Source organism: Eschrichtius robustus, chromosome 15 (assembly GCF_028021215.1).
Source record: "Eschrichtius robustus isolate mEscRob2 chromosome 15, mEscRob2.pri, whole genome shotgun sequence".
Taxonomy (NCBI): domain Eukaryota; kingdom Metazoa; phylum Chordata; class Mammalia; order Artiodactyla; family Eschrichtiidae; genus Eschrichtius; species Eschrichtius robustus.
The window spans coordinates 2,775,957-2,791,467 of NC_090838.1; positions in this window are offsets into that span (position 1 = coordinate 2,775,957).

The window sequence follows — 15,511 nt, forward strand, 5'->3', positions numbered from 1 at the left end:
CTTGTTTTTAGGGAGGAAAAAAATGAGACAAAAATTATTTAGGTGTCAGAGGTCACAACATTAGTTAACAGCAGGTCTGAGATTACAAACCATGTTTTCTGACTCCCAGCCCCAGAATCTTTTTTTTTTTTAAACAAGAGAAGTAACTTTTTCCATCTTTTTTTTTTTTTTTTTTTTTTTAATTTATTTTGGCTGTGTTGGGTCTTCGTTTCTGTGCGAGGGCTTTCTCTAGTTGTGGCGAGCGGGGGCCACTCCTCATCGCGGTGCGCGGGCCTCTCACTGTCACGGCCTCTCTTGTTGCGGAGCACAGGCTTCAGACGCGCAGGCTCAGTAGTTGTGGCTCACGGACCCAGTTGCTCCGCGGCATGTGGGATCTTCCCAGACCAGGGCTCGAACCCGTGTCCCCTGCACTGGCAGGCAGATTCTCAACCACTGCGCCACCAGGGAAACCCCAGCCCCAGATTCTTTACAAACCTTATGATAATCTGCACTTGACTCACGATGCTGGCTGTGCAGAAGGAAGTGCGTGACCTCTATGATCTTCATCGTAGAGATCATCCAATGAAAAAAGTCTCAGACGGGACAGCAGTGATTATATCGGTGAGCTAAGAGATGTCAAAGTTTTTGAACTGGGACATAATTCCTGAAGGTAGCTACAAAGGAGTCTCTGGGGTCATGCTAAGATGTTTACTTCCAAGGGATAAAAGATGGAATGATGCACTGGTTTTCAAAGAGCAGGTAAACTCTTATGGTGCCACATAATCCGGCCAAATTGAGAGCTGGCAAAAGGCCCTTCCTGGTGTGACTTTGTCACGAGTATAATTAGCACTAATAGCTCAGCAAGCTTTCTTAGTGACCTTCCTACCTTCCGCCAGCCAAACGAATGTGCGCTGCCAGTGGAATGGGCGTTAAATGACTTAGGATGGGGAGCCAACTTCCTGGTGATCCCTCCCGCACTGACCTCTGTGCCCTGAGCTTCCTCGTACTTGTTCTCAACAAGTATTGTCCTTGTTAATTGTGTGACCTGATGGGGCTTCCAGGCTCATGGAAGCCCCCCGTGGGAGGTCTGCTTAACAGGAATCCCAGGGTTTCACCTTCACCTCCTGAGATGCCCTACTGCTCAGGTGGACCTGGAGGGGTGTGTGAAAAGCCCTCGGCCCGCGGCCAGGTCCTGTGTTTAAAATTCACCGTGGTGAAGACGCCATCAAATGTCTCCAGGTGGGCCTGGCCAGAGTGCTGATTTGAAATGCCTTTCTGGGAAGTAAGGATAGAAATCTCATTATTTATAAAAGCTCTGTTATTACTTTTTCATACTGAAAACTTGGCCTACAGTGTTGTTTTTTAATGTTAAAAATTTCAACAAAAACTTATCACCCTCTCCTAAAATTAAAAACAAACAAACAAACAAAAAAGAACACCGGGAAATGTCTGTCCTCATCGAGGAATCATTTGTTGCATAAAATCGATATGAATTTAGGGAGAAAGGTGAAATTGCTCACATACACACACCCCGTCAACACACATAAAACCTCTCAAAATTTCTTTTACTCTTTGACGTCTGTGCCGTGACTGTTCCCCAGATGCTCCCATATGTCTCCAGATACGTGCCTCCCTATTGCATTATGGCAGGTTAATGGATGTGGCAGGTTAGATTATGACTTAAAACTTGGCATTCCACAGGAAGAAAACACAACTTTCAAATACAATGTCTTACGATATGACTGATTGTCTTTAAAAAAAAAAAAACCTGTCAAAACATGACATGTCAGATTCCGTTTCCTTCCACCAACATATCACAATCTGTTTTGATGGAGAAGGATATATTTTAATTATTTGTTTTTAATCTGACTCCAGACTTGACATATGGCACTTCATTAAGTTCTCTCTACAAATTCTGGTAAAAACAAAAACAAGCAGTACAAAGTTATTCAACTTCTAGCATAAAAGTTATTTTGAAGAACTTCGATTATTTTTGATGAGGTTAAATGATTTCCCCAACCTGCCCACCTGCCGAAAAAAAGAAAACCCTTCTAAAGATTGGCGTGTCATCTCTTTTGAAAGATTTGCCAGGAATCAATCACGGTAGACGTTAGCTGTTGGCAAAACGTGTTCCCTGGAAGAGGAAGGGTGGGTACCAAGATACAGGCTTATTGGTCTTTTCATAGACTTTTTCTTCTCTGACATTTGGATATATTGAGTAAATTGAGAGGAAATGCCTATATTAACTATTATTTTCAGATTGTGGAAGGAGTCCTGAGTGCCTCAACTCAACCTCAGAAGAGGCAGATAACAGACCATTTGTGTTTTTGGTTTTATGAAACATGCCTTATTAATACCTGATGTAGCACAAGGAAATAATTCTGACATTTTTTTTCTATTATAGGGAGGCTGAAACCGAGCAGGACCCTGTGGGGCTCCTGGGCACAAAAGTCTTTCTGTGTCCCCTTCCCTGAGTTCCAAAGGGCAGGTTCAAACAGTTGCTAATCAGGGAAGGGAGGGCATGCAGAGACAAGGGAGGAGCAGTCAAGAAACAACAGTGCAGCCTTGGGGCAAGGTCCTGGTTCCCCCTCAAGGGATACACACAACAATATCTTTGAGCTCCTCTGCAGAACTAAAACCTCCACCAAATGGAAGATGTAATTTCTTGATGAAGCATTCCTCATTCCAGAGAGAAGGTCACACTTCACCCACCATCACCTGAAGCCAGATGATCTCTGGATTGAAGGCATATGGGCCCTGCAGGTACCCTGATACTTATCAGCAGCCCCACCCCCTGGACTTTAAAACTCCTCACTACCCCCTCCAGGTCAGGACACATGGTTTTGAGGGCATTAGTCCATTGTGGCCCCCTTTGTCTGGCAAAGGAATAAAGCTATTCTTTTCTACTTCACCCAAAACTCTGTCTCCGAGATTTAATTCGGTGTCGGGGTACAGAGGCCGGCTTTGGCTTCGAGGCCAATGTAACAGAACTGTCAATTCACCAGAATTTTTTCTTGTATCCTACATTAAAAAAAAATGTTTTTTAAACTTATATGCAGGGATTTATTTAAAATATTTAACAAAACTCTTCAAACAAACAAATAAAAAATAATATTAAGAGAACATGCTGATTCCAATACAGATTACAACCTAGTAATTTAGATTAGAATTATCTTGGTGCCTGGAAATAATCAGTAATGTTCAGAGTGATTCATTCATTTACCGGTTCATACAATAAACACTGACTTAGTGTATAGAAGCTGCTTTATACTGAGCTACAGTACTACAAAAACTAGGAAGATAAGAAACTGCTCTAAAGCAGTTCTTAGTGTTAAAGAGAAGACTTTTGATGACCCTAGGGAAGGGAATGGAGCTAAGAGGTATCAGCCAGAATCCTCTAAACAAAGACTGGACACAGGACCATTCAGGGACTGGACCTTTGGAATCAATCCTAAGGCTGTAGCCTTCTGGGCTCACTAGATTTTTATATCCTGTTAATGTCTATGAAAAGGCCATGAAATTATATCAGCTAGTCCGTGCAATTTAATAATTTTATCTATTAGAATTAACTTCTAACATCAATTTGCTAATTAAGAAGCCACTGTTTTCATTGATGAAAATTTAACATTTATTTTATTAATTAGTAAAGCCTCTGACATTGATGAGAGATACACATAGTTGAAAGAACTTATGGTAGCTTTCTCTGAAATTTTGGATTTCAGAGTAAATACTAGCTTCCCACCAACACTGGGTTATAAGGAACAGGAATATAGACTAAGCTAGCCTGGTGTGAAAGCGCACACACACACACACACACACACACACACACGCTGTAATATTAAAGCACAATTACAGAGCTCATAACAGTTCCCTCCAGAAAGTAAGATTTAGGATGGTAGAGATCTATCTGTTGGCCTCATCAGTGTATCCTCACTGCATACAACTATGTCTAGTCCACAGTAAACACTTGACAAACATTTCCTGACCATCTCTATCCAAAGCAATTAATACATAGTCAGATCACTGAGGAGGTGCATGAGCAGAGGCTAACATCCAGAAATAAAGACTCCAGGGAAAGACGCATATGTTCCATCCATTTCCAAAGATGGTGTCAACTAAAAAAATACATTCACAAACTAAAAGTTGAGAGTTATGTTTTATTTGGCAGACATACTGAGAACTTCAAGCTCGGGAGGCAGCATCTCAAGTAACACTGAGAGAACTTCTCCAAGGAGGTGAGGTGGGGAGCTAGGATATATAGGAGTTTTGCAACAAAGGGCGCATAGTAGGAACAAAAGATTTCTGTTAATAAAAGAAAACTAGATATCTCAAGTTCAGGAATTTAGCACTCTTCTATGTATGGGAAGATGCAAGAATCTTGGCTCAGAGAGAGCATTCCTTTGATATGCACCTCAGCTACCTGGGGCCGGTATGCTGTGCTTTCCCTTCCTGAGTCCCCTCAGGGGGCACCGTGGGGAGTGGCTGCAGTCTGATGGCTGCTAGATGGCAGGTATTCTTTGTTTCCTTTCTGAGTTCAGTCAGGGCTCACCGGCTCACCATCGGAGGTGTCTGCAATCCTGATGACTGTGACATTCCTTGTTTACTGATATGGCAGGCAATATTCCATTTATCAATGGGATAACCAAGGACACAAGATAGGGCTTTGTCTCAATTAGTGGTACTACTTTTGGTGGTGTTTTATCATCAATTCCTCTAAGCGAGGAGGAACTAAGACTGCTAAGTCTTGTGATAGTCCTCTGTATGTTAACACGTGTACATAGAATAGAGTGTTTGTAATTCTCCTTCAAAACACTGGAAAGACATTGAATCAGTCATTCTGAACAACTCAGTTTTTGCCATTCTCATAAGGTCTAAATTCTTTAAATATAATTATTGTGTTAATTTGACTGTATTTGACTATGTAATCAGATTCTGTCTACAGAGATAGCCAAAACCAAGTAAACATTCCCTATTTCTATCTTAAGATTTATTATATGGATGAACTAAAGTTTAAAGTTAGAGGTTAGGATGCAACGATAAATACAATGACAAGTGGAGATCTAACCAGAATCTAGGTAGACTACTAAGGAGGCATGGCGAATATATGAGAAGACCTTGAACTTCAGTATGAGAGGCCACGCTCTTTCTTTTTGAATTAGGGAGACCAGTGAGAAGCCTGTAAAATCTGTGTTGAGGAAATAGATAGGGTAATTTTCAGCAGAGTAGAAAACATTGGTTGCCAAGAGTTGTATATTTAAGTGAGATGTATTCCTCATTGAAGAAGGTAATCCCCATCATTCCCAAGGGACAAGAAATTATAGTCTCAGGACAGCTGAAGCTGAAATCCCATTGGAATACAATAGAATGCCAAGAGCATTGTCAGGGTTATTTTTCCAGCCACAGGAACACATTCATAATAACAAGAATGCCTCCACTGGAGCTCTTCCCTGGGATCCATAAATGTAAAGGACCCAAGCGAGACTGGAGACCCCACAGGACAACACGCATTTTGAGAGTCAAGGACATCAGCAGTTGGTATTAAATTATACCTTGAGAGTTTCCCTAGATGAACGGCCAGAGCCAGGCCAGAACAGGTGCTATATAAACATTGGTGTGGAGTTCTCTACAGCTGGAACCAGAACGCTCCTGAGAGCAAATGATCTGAGCTGTGCAATGCTGTCTACTTCTCAGGCCTCTTGGTTGGAGTCTGAGCTAAAAGAAAGCAGGTAAAGTCCCCGAAATGAACCCAGACACTTCACTCGTGTTTGTGAGGCTCTGATCCAATAGTAACAAATAGAGAAGCAAGGGAAGCTCAGGTACACACTTATATAGCACCTGAAGTGAAACAGAAACAGATCCTTCAGGAATGTGCTCTCAATCAAAATTCTCTGATTTTCCTCTTGCACCAGTAAGCTTTGACTTAAGAAGGATTTATTTTTTAATATGGTGCTTTTTCTAAAGTAAAATAAGAACAAGGAAAAAAATACCCAAGTATGCATGAAAGTGAGAGAGTTTGATGCTTCCTAAAGACACCACTAATGGGACTGTTTACCTTAGATACTTTTCAGAAAAGGAGATCAAAATCAGTGTCCATGACCACCAAACAAGATGAGGAAGACCAGGGTGCAAATTCCTGGCACCTTTCACATAAAAAAATGAAATAATATGGCTTAGACAAACAAGATAGTAATTGGCTATGAAAATATTTTTAATGCCCTTTTAAACCAATTCTTAAAGTGAGAAATCCATGAGAGACAATTTGAAATAAACCTCATGAAATTTATTCCCCATTTGGCAAGAAAACTTCCTGGAAATCCAAAGAAAAATAATGGACCAGTCTTGCTAATTGTTAATGCCAGAATTAGAAACCATCGGGATCTTGCAGCGTGATCTACCAGAAACGATGATTAAATCTTGAAATTGGATGCATTGGCTTGAGTAATGGTCAACGGGAGGTTTATAGTTCCAAACCCAAACTGAAGCAGTTATTGCTCAAAGTGGAACTTACTTTGTGATATTTGTGTGGTGGTAATGGTGATGATGGAGGCCAGGTTTTCAAATCTAAAAAAAAAAATAAATCTTATTTTCCCCTTCAATGTTAGTTTCTAATTTTGTCTATATATGTAGCAATTTTACCATGTATCTGAGTTACGCCCTTGATGTTCAGTGTTCTGTCTGAATAGATTTGGGCTTAATAGATTTGAGGAAATTCTTTTTTAATAGACAGGAACCCATTTCAAAATGGACTGGATTTGCTAAAGCCAAAGTTTACAGCCTAGTAAATGAATAAACAGTGTAAACAAGTAATTAAAATGCCGGGAGGTAAGAGCACCTATCTTTTTGAGATAGCAGAAGCTTAAGGAGGAGATAGCAAGAACAAATGTGCATGGTAAATGCCCTTTTCCACTTAGACATCATAGCTTTGGAATGCCATCCAGCCAGCAGAGAGTAAGGGGGGGGGGGTTTGTGAATATATTTTTTTAATAAAATGATTTTGTTTTTTCAAAAGAAAAGTGACCATGGGAAGCTAAGATAATGAGCACTGAACAGAAGTTGTTTTGAAAGTGGAAGAAGCATAGATTTGGGAGACTTAGAGCAATGACAGGACTGTCAGCCAGGGAGAGACCTACATTGTGGTGGGTTAGCCTGTGAGGCTCCAAATCCCCGCTCTGCCATTACAGGTTGTGAGTGCCCACCAGGTTAACTCTTCTGTGTCCAGTTCCCCAAGATGTAAATGGGCATAATTATAGTGTCTGTTTAATAAGAATATTGTGTGGATTCCACTAGCTTAAATACTAAAGTGCATGGAAAGGGCTTAGAACAGTGTATGGCACATAACACAAAATGATATTAACAAGAAACAATCTTTAAAACAATTGCAGTTGTGGAGAGCAGTATTTGGAAGTTGAGGGAAAGTATGTTTAGGGATTGGGGCCATGTATCTGTATTTCTTTAAAGATTCCCAGGAAACTTCCGTAAAAAGCAATATGTGGAAACCAGTAATCTAAGCACACCAAAAGAAATTAAGTCACATCTTCTAAGAGATAAAAGTGAGTACTTTGAGAAAAGTTGTCTAATGTGTGAGTGAGGAGGCTCTGCTTTATCTGGGGAAGAGGTGAGCTTGTGAATTGCACAACTTTGGTGCTGTGTGTTACAGATGTTAGAAATGAGGTGACTCGGTGTAGAAGACCCTGCATTTGCCCAGAAGGAGCGACTTAATGGGCAACCTTATCCACCTTCAAAGTTGAAGTAAGCCCAACAGGGACTGAGGTATTCCAAAGAGCAGAGAGAATTCCCTTGGATTTCCTAGACTATGTTAGACTCATAAGACTCTGCTATGGCTTTAGAAATAAGGAACGTTATTGTCCTTCAATAACAGTAGATATTGGGCCTCATTTTTTGTTGGAGAATATTTTCCTAAAACTATATTTAATTTGGATTTTTAAAAAAGGCTGAGAAGAAATGTCACATTTTTGTACCTAAGTGTGCTAGGGAAAGTTAATAGTTGTTACTTATGTTTTTGATTATTCCATAGAAACTTTTCGAAACGAACATCACCACATAAGATAGTTCCTATCCTGCATTGTGAAGACTAAACTGTAGGTGTTATATAGTTTTTCTGTTTCTTCCAGCCCTCTGACACCTAAGAACATAAATAAAGACTTTTATATAAATGTTGTTCAGATCTTTGACAAACTAAACTCAAATGTATATTTCTTTTAACAATGAATAAGTAGTATAATTTCTGTCACAAGAAAGATCTAGAAAAAGTTGAGAAAGATGACTCATCGAAGAGCCTTTTAAATCTTTAATTTATCAAGAAGTATTTTAGTGATTCCAAAGATGACCCAGAAGAGCAATTATTTTATGAAACAAATATATTCAATATTTTCCACCTGATCTTAGATTTTCCCTAAGACCTTAACACTCACTCATATTTCTCCAGTGATGTTGAGAAAACAATATATACTGCTAATATGAAAATCAACAAAATGTTGTCAGTCTCTGGCAAGTCTGAAATACAGTGCAAGAATTGAAAGTAAATTCCTTTCATCCAAAATAAAGGCAATTGGGGGAAAGTAGTCTTATGGAACAGAAAAGGGTCAGCCTTAGAAACATCATGTGATGTGTGAAAATTAAATACTCAGTTCACTTACAAAAACAGCATTTTTTTTTTTTTTACCTAAAATCATTATAGCCCAATATAAAATAAGTTTTAAAAGCTTAAAGCAAAAGTTAAAATATCAATGGCTCATTATAAAACAAATCAACTGAAATAAAGAGGATTACATTGTTTTCTGAGTTAAAAGTGTTCTCACTGAATAATATCATAATAGTACTTTAGCAACATAATAAATAATATTAAGAAACAATTACTGAACCAAGTCAAAAGCAACATCAAATACTTATAGACTTTCCTTCCTTACCCATGTCAGGAATTATCTGACCATTTTAATTCTCTCCAAGTTCCCCACGTCCTCGCATTTATTACGACATTTTAAGAAAAGTGATGCTTGTCTAACACTTTACTTTTTTTTTTTTAACATGTAAGTCATTCCTTTCAGTTCTCACAAAACTCTTGGGATAGAAATTGAAGTTTGACCCCCATTTTATAAATGAAGGGACTAAAGTTGAGGAAAATGAATGATGTATTTTAGAATTTCAGAACACATTTCCCATGAAAATAATCCTTAGCTTTGTAGAACACACTTATAAAAAAAGAAAAAAGAATCCTTAAATGCGTATTACTAAGTGAAAGAAGCTTGACTAAAAAGGCTACACAGTATAATCCCAACTATATGACATTCTGAAAAAGGCAAAACTATAGAGACAGTAAAAGGATCAATGGTTGCCAGGAGTTGGGGGGAGTGGGGAGGTAATTAGGTGGAACACAGAGGATTTTTAAGAGAGGGAACTATTCTGTATGATTCTACAATTGTGGTTCCATTAGGTTATGCATTTATCAAAACCTACAGAACGTACAACACCAAGAGTGAAACCTAATGTAAACCATGGACTTGAGTTATTGCAATAGACTGAATGTGCGTGTTCCCTCAAATTCTTACACTGAAATCCTAAGTCCACATATTATTGTATTAGGAGGTGGGACTGATTAAGTCATAAGGGTGCAGCCCTCATGAGTGGGTTTACTGCCTTTGTGAAAGGGACCCCAGAGAACTCTCTCAACCTTTTTTCCTCCAAGTGAGTATACAACAAGAAGTTGGCCATCTGCAAATCAGAAAAAGGCCCTCACCAAAATCTGACCAAGCTGGCACCCTGATCTTGAACTTCCAGCCTCCAGAACTGTAGGAAATACATTTCTGTTATTGATAAACCACTCAGCCTATGGTACTTTGATTTAACAGCCCAAACTAACTAAGACAGTTAATAATAATATATCAGCACTGGTTCATCAGTTGCAGCAAACATAACACACCAATGCAAGATGCTAATAGTAGGGGAAACAGTGTGTGTGTGTGTGTGTGCGCATGCGTGTGTTGGGGATGTGCTTATGGGAACTCTGTACTTACTGTTCAATTTTTCTGTAAACATAGAACTGCTCCAAAAAATTAGTCTATTAATTAAAATGAAACATCACAAACACATACCTGTGCCCTTTATCCACATGCAGATCTTCTGGTCTCACTTCAAGATGTAAGTACCTGACTCAGAAAGCGATGCCTTTCAGGTGTGAAGTCCGTGTACCAGGCCTCCGACTAGGTTAGGTTCAGCCCCCGGGGCTCTGCACCCAATTCTCACTTCCTGGGCTCCTCTTCCCAGATGAGCTTCTCTGAATGCAGGTTTCATCATAAGCTCCATAGTCTGAGTTAAAGATAATAAGCATTAAATAGACGGAAATGGTCGGTAAGTAGTAACCCCAACTGTGAGGAAACAAGTGAATCATCTATGAAGTCGTACTGTTTTGAGGCCATCAGCACTGAGGCTGCGCGGCCCCACATGACCTGAATCCCCTCTGAGGGGAATCGAGTCCCGCTGATGAACCCAACCCTTACATCTGGGAGCTCTGTGGGGTAGGGGGCGGGAAGAGGAAAGCGGGGACGTGGTGAGGGGCTCCTTAACGCCAGTGCCCCTTGGGGAAGGTTGGACTCCCTGGAGCCCGAGGCATGCTGCCCCCGCTGGCTGGCTCTTCTCCAGGGACCAGCTCCTGTCACTCCCAGGAGAGGTGTGGGCACAGCTGAGGCCTGGAAGCCCTCTCCCCACCTCTGTGGCAGGTGCGCAGGGACTCCCTAGGTTTGAGGTGAAAGCAGGGGTGCATAAGCAGCTATGTGCGTCTAGAGGGACAGGCGTGAAGCTTGCGGGCACCTGGCCCTTCTGTGATGAGAGGCAGATGGCAGGAAATGATGGATACCCACTAAGGCAGGGATAAGAAACACCCCATGCAGCCCTTACACGCACCAGCAAAAGTGCACTGCCACCAGGTGTGGGGAGAGGACCCCCTCATGCCCAGGATTCTGCTCTGATGGAACAAATGTAGGAGTCTGCTGGAGGCTGGGGGCAGGACACTCACCCTGCCAAGAACCCCACCAGCACCTGCACTCAGTAGAGTTGGCTGCCATGTGCGTGCGGGACCATGCACGCAGAAGGAGGCCCAGGGGTTTGCACGGGGGGAAGAAAAGACGCTAAGAAAGTCTTATTCCTGGGGCTCAGCCACCCTGGAGTGCCTCAGCTTTCGTCTGAGGCTGGAGCAGGGAAATCCAGTGACTCCTGCCCCATCACAAGCTTTGCTCCTAGCAGCACGCAAAAGCAGTTCACCCCTGAGAGGGGCAGTGTTCAGAGCCCCTGGGAACTGGGAGTAGAGCAGGAATGCTGGCGTCCCCTGGCACTCCAGGTCTCAACGACGTCCAAGGCAGAGGTGGAACTCTGTTGAGGGGATTTGAAGCCCGCGGTCACTCAAAGTAATTCGAGAAACAACAAACCCAAGTGAGGCTCAGCTGCAGACCAAACGGACTCACCAAGCCACACGAGAGCCTGGCAGGAAAAGAGGCAAGTCCGTTTCTGGGCAGAAATAAACATTCTGTTTCTTCGGAGATAGATTTCTGTACTAGGTGTACATATAGTTCATGAGTAAAGGTAACTAAAGACTGTCTGAGACAAACAAAAGATGGGAGAGTTCATTACCAGCAGAGTGACATTTTAAATGACAAAGGACATTCATGATGGTTAAAGAAAAATGATACCAGATGGAAATTAACATGCCCATAAAGGAATGTGAAGAACCATCAGCTGTAAATACAAGTTTTCTAAATCAGATCATTTTCCCATTTCAACCTTAACAAAATAATTAAACATGTAAATAAAAATAACAATAGGGGGTTTGGGCTTGTTGACATAAGAATGTGTGACGGTGGCACAGTGGATGGGAGAGGAAAGGATAGCGTGTTTTGAGCAGCTTACTTCACACGTGATATAATATTATTTGAGGGTAGACGGTGTTAGGATAAAGATGGGTGTAGTAAACCCCAAAGCAATCAGTGAAATTAATAATTAAATAAATTAATGAATACTTTTTATAAAGGTTGCCTAAGAACCCAAAAGTGGTAATAAAATGGGAACATAAGAATGCATTTAATTCAAACTAAAACAAGAAAGAGGAAAAATAGAGTAAGCAACAGATGGGACAAATAAAAGACAGTTTTATTTAAGCTAGAAGACAGTTTAATTTAAAATAAAAGACAGTTTTATTTAAAACTGGGTGTCAGATTTAAATTAAAACATATTAATAAGGATGTGAAATATTAATGTCCTGAATGATAAAATTAAAGGCCAAGATTCTCAGACTGAATAAAAAAATAGAACCAACTACATGCTGTGTAACGAAGCACATGTTAACTGCAGGGGTATAGATGACTAAGAGTCAACAGAAGAAAAGATATATCATAAAAATCCAATTCCAAAAAAAATTTGGATTGGCCATATAAAAGCCAACTTCAAAATAAGAAATATTACCAAGGAGAAAGAGAGACATTACATCATGATTAAGGGGTTAATTCATCAAGCGTTATAAAACGCTTGGAGTGCAGTCGATGAATGCTTGAGGGGAAAACAAGTTTGGGGATGGCAGGCACATATCAGTATTTTTTTTTAAAGATTTCCAGGTAATTTCAATACAAAGGGCACATATGGTAAGATTTACTTGCTTATCTAGCAAAATCTTGCACACGTTGGGTAAGGTCTTATCAGAGCATCTTCAATATTATAGTCATGGTACCAACACTGCCATTAGTAGCAGCCGCAAGTCACATCACAGAGGACGTTAAGGCTCATGTCCGCACTTTTCTATAAACTATCACTAACCTCCACAACAATGCTTTCTAACTGAACAGTATTTCAGCAACAGGAAATCTGTACATGTTAAAAACAAGCAAACAGAGAGAGACATCCTGATCAAGCGAACGTAGTTACTCCAAGGGTGCTGTTGATGATGCTGGTCATATCCAGTGAAGAGAAGTCAGATTCTCTTTGCTGGCAACTGCAGAAGGTTGTTTCAAGTCTTTGTGATAGAAAGAGCCATGTCATTTTTTTCCTGAGCAATTGATTTATCTTCTGTCTTGTATTCCAAGCAGCTCAGAACCACGTATAGAAGTGTCTAGGATTTGAGAACGTTTATTTTATACAAAACTTCATCTCTGCATCATCTTACTTTTCTTTCTTAATTCTTGGTTTTCGCAATTGCCTTATCTATATTTGTCCTGTTATGTTAAATTGCTTGGGGAATAAGACAGTGGATAGATAGATAGGTGAATAGATAGGTAGATAGATAGAGAGATAGATAGATGTGTGTGTGTATGAGAGAGAGAGAGAATCTCAAATTTACCCAAATGAAAACTGTCATAACAGTTATGAAATTTACCCAAACATACAGATTTATTAATTGACAAACTATGATTTTGGGGGTATTAATCTGAAGCCCACAGTCTGTCTGATAGTGGCATTGCCCCCCTCCTTTAAAGATGCTTGACTGCTTCGTGTCTCTAAGATGGGAGATTCCCATGACTTGGAGCTCCTGCCTGCGCCAGGCTGGTGAGGGTCCTCTCCTGCTACCTGAGCTGAGGGCTGGGTCAGCAGCTGAAATGTACCTGCCTTGGGGGCAGCGAACAGCAATTCTCACTTAATTGGCTTCTCAGTCCTTGTAGTGAGAAGATGTCATTGCAACTTAATGAAATGGGGTTACTTGTAACAGATTTTTACAGGCCTCACTAATATCACTCTTAATGAGGAAACTCTTTGTATAGGACAATTGCATTATAGGGCTTCCGATGTATGAAAAGTGTTTGGAGAAGTTTCTGGAAGAAGGTGCTCAAAACAGAGAGAGGAACAGTGCTCTACATTAAGGAGAAATAAATTGGTGACAGCTCTTGTCTTGACAACGATTGCAGAAGGACTTCATTGACAGCAAACCAGGATATATTTTATTTAAAGAAGAAGAGAGCAATTAATGGGTACAGAGAAGAGATCATGGGGGAAACGTCTTAAAACTTCAGAAAGTGAAGTGCCGCCCGGCAGGTAGGGGTGAGGACACCCTGCCACAGGCATCCCCAGTACGAAAGAGGGGAGCTGCACTAGGGGGTGGGGCGGTGTTAAGCCGCCATCACTTAAAATCCACACGCGCAGTGAGTATCTGGGCTTTGGAGATGGAATAAACCCTTGGGAAGCTTTCAGATCTGGCAACCGGGTAAGTTTCACGAGGAGGTTGGATGCTCTCTCTGCAGGTTCTCAGAGCTGCCCAGACCTCGCCCTGTATGAGTGTGGCTCTGCCCTTCAGGCCCGTGGATTCCCATACATCTCCCCACGGGAAGATTTCTAATCACACCGGGCCACCTCCTTCTATCTGTGACCTTCAGTAATCATTCCCTCTGCTGGGAAATCCACTTCAACATGTGACTCGAGTTTTTATGGTTTAACATTTTGTACTGGAGTTCAGAAAATAAAAGAAAGAGTATGAAATCTGACTTTTACTAAGAACCTCCTTGGCATGTAAATATCTGGAGAGTAGGTCACATCCTTTACACATGACCCAAAAGCCAGTTGTCTGAGTGTGCTGTGTTTCTACAATTATCTGAGGCTGATTTATCTTCATTTTAACAGGTATTAACACCAAACCTGGTTCAAGCCCACACTCCTGACACGGTGTGAAAGCCAGAGTTGAGTCTCCCCAAGTATCTCTGCGGTCCCCTCGAGGACAGCTGGCCTTTCTTCTAACCCTCTCCTCTTTCCCCGAGTCCGTGTCCTGCACTGTCGCTCCAAGTCCTGGCAGGTGTGTCTCTTTCTCCTCTTTGACCTTGAACAACACAAATATGGAATGCAGTTCTGTTTTTTTTTCTTCTAATTTTCTTTACATTACTATTAACACAAGGCTGTATGTGTCACATCTAAGCTGTAATAGTGAGAATCAGGGATGGTGTCTGTCACACAGCAAAAATAACAATCAATGTAAACTAAATAGTAGACTTACTGAATAGTAGACTTGTGGTTTTTTTTTTTAAGGTTCTCTCGTTTTCCTTGCGACCAGAAGCTCCCCTCCGCCCTGCCCTCTCCTGGATCCTGCCCTCCTCTCTCTGCTTATTTCCTTCTCATCCTCTACAGCTCTCCTTGTATGACATATTGCTCAGTATGTGAAGCTCTGAACTAGTTCCAGGGGTAAAAACAAGACAAAACGAAACTGACGTTTAATGCAAAAGACATAAGCATACTCAACACATTTCAACGCGTGTGATCCAAGCATCATGCTGCTTGGTGTACCTGCTACTTTCCAAGCATCGTGCTACTGTTTCAGTAATCCATTCCTGCATAACAAATCACACTCAAACGCAGTGGCTTAAACACAAATGCTTGTCATCTCACGTGTTCTGTGGATCAGGAATTTGAGAGGACAAATGAACTTATTTACAAAACAGAAATAGAGTCACAGATGTAGAAAACAAACTTATGGTTACCAGGAAGGAAAGGGTGAGGGAGGGGTAAATTGGAAAATTGGGACTGACATATACACACTACTCTATATAAAATAGGT